Genomic DNA, 2,652 nt, shown 5'->3' with positions numbered 1-2,652 from the left:
TGCTACCTCTTGAGCATGCGTTGGTTTTCCCTTGAAGAGGAAAGGGTGATGCATCAAAGTAGCATAAGTATTTCCCTCAGTTTTGAGAACCAAGGTATCAATCTAGTAGGAGACGACACACGAGTCACCTAGTACCTGCATAAACAATCAAGAACCTTGCAACCAACGCGATAAAGGGTTGTCAATCCCTTCACGGTCACTCGCAAAAGTGAGATCTAATACAGATGATAAAGTAATTATTTTTGGTATTTTTGTTGTATAAATTAGAAAGTAAAGATTGCAAAATAGTAAACGAGATGCGATAAAAGGAAAAGAGATGTAATATAATAGGAAAGAGACTCGGGGCCATAGGTTTCACTAGTGGCTTCTCTCAAGATATCATGTATTACGGTGGGTGAACAAATTACTGCCGAGCAATTTATAGGAAAGCGCATAATTATGAAGACATCTAAGGCAATGATCATGAACACATGCATCACGTCCATGTCAAGTAGACCAAACGATTATGCATCTACTACTATTACTCCACACATCGACCGCTATCTAGCATGCCTCTAGAGTATTAAGTTCATAAGAATGGAGTAACGCATTGTACAAGATGACATGATGTAGAGGGATAAACTCAAGCAATATGATATAAACCCCATATTTTTATCCTCGATGGCAACAATACAATACTAAGCACTTCTCCCATTGCAAAAAAGATCAATCTAGTAGGCCAAACTAAACCGATAATTCAAAGAGACTTGCAAAGATATAAATCATGCATATGAGAATTCAGAGAAGAACCAAATAATATTCATAAATAATCATGTTCATAAATCCATAATTCATCGGATCTCGGCGAACACACCACAAAAGAATTACATCGAATAGACCTCCAAGAACATCAAGGAGAACTTTGTATTGAGAATCAAAGAGAGAGAAGAAGCCATATAGCTAATAACTATGGACCCGGAGGTTAGTGGTAAACTACTCACGCTTCATCGGAGAGGCAATGGTGTTGATGTAGAAGCCTTCTGTGATCGATTCCCCCTCCGGCAGATCGCCAGAAAAGGCCCCAAGATGGGATCTCACGGGTACAGAAGGTTGCAGCGGTGGAAAAGTGGTTTCATGGCTCTCCCTGGTGTTTCTAGGGTATAAGAGTATATATAGGCGAAAGAGGTACGCCGGTGTAGCTACGAGGGGCCCACGAGGGTGGGGGCGCGTCCTCCTACCTCGTGGCCTCCTCGTGGAGTCCCAGACTTCAACTCCAAGTCTTCTGGATTGCTTTCGGTCCAAGTAAGATCATTATGAAGGTTTCATTCGGTTTGGACTCCGTTTGGTATTCCTTTTCTGTAAAACTCTAAAATAGGCAAAAAAAACAGAAACTGGCACCGGGCCTCTGGTTAATAGGTTAGTCCCAAAAATAATATAAAAGAGCATATTAAAGCCCATTAAATATCCAAAACAGATAATATAATAGCATGGAACAATAACAAATTATAGATACATTGGAGACATATCAAGCATCCCCAAGCTTAATTCCTGCTCGTCCTCGAGTAGGTAAATTATAAAAACATAATTTTTGATGTGGAATGCTACCTAGCATATTTATCAATGTAATTTTCTTTATTATGGCATGAATGTTCAGATCCAAAAGATTCAAGACAAAGGTTTAATATTGACATAAAAATAATAATACTTCAAGCATACTAACAAAGCAATCATGTCTTCTCAAAATAACATGGCCAAAGAAAGTTATCCCTACAAAATCATATAGTCTGGCTATGCTCTATCTTCATCACACAAAGTATTTAATCATGCACAACCCCGGTTTTAGCCAAGCAATTGTTTCATACTTTAGTATTTTCAAGAAAATTCAATCTTCACGCAATACATGAGTGTGAGCCATGGATATAACACTATAGGTGGATTAGAATGGTGGTTGTGGAGAATACAAAAGGAGAAGATAGTCTCACATCAACTAGGCGTATCAACGGGCTATGGAGATGCCCATCAATATATATCAATGTGAGAGAGTAGGGATTGCCATGCAACGGATGCACTAGAGTTATAAGTGTATGAAAGCTCACAGAGAAACTAAGTGAGTGTGCATCCAACTTGCTTGCTCACGAAGATCTAGGGCACTTTTGAGGAAGCCCATCATTGGAATATATAGGCTAAGTTCTATAATGAAAAATTCCCACTAGTATATGAAAGTGACAACATTGGAGACTCACTATCATGAAGATCATGGTGCTACTTTGAAGCACAAGTGTGGTAAAAGGATAGTAGCATTGCCCCTTCTCTCTTTTTCTATCATTTTTTATTTGGGCCTTTTATCTCTTTTTTATGACCTCTTTTTTTTATTTATTCCAGAGTCTCATCCCGACTTGTGGGGGAATCATAGTCTCCATCATCCTTTCCTCACTGGGACAATGCTCTAATAATGAAGATCATCACACTTTTATTTACTTACAACTCAAGAATTACAACTCAATACTTAGAACAAAATATGACTATGTGAATGCCTCCGGCGGTGTACCAAGATGTGCAATTATTCAAGAGTGACATGTATGAAAAATTATGAACGGCGGCTTTGCCACAAATAAGATGTCAACTACATGATCATGCAACGCAATATGACAATGATGAAGCGTGTCATAATAA

Source organism: Triticum aestivum, chromosome 7B (genome assembly GCF_018294505.1).
Source record: "Triticum aestivum cultivar Chinese Spring chromosome 7B, IWGSC CS RefSeq v2.1, whole genome shotgun sequence".
Lineage (NCBI taxonomy): Eukaryota > Viridiplantae > Streptophyta > Magnoliopsida > Poales > Poaceae > Triticum > Triticum aestivum.
The sequence above is the reverse complement of the archived record's forward strand: the minus strand, read 5'-3'. Positions refer to the sequence as shown.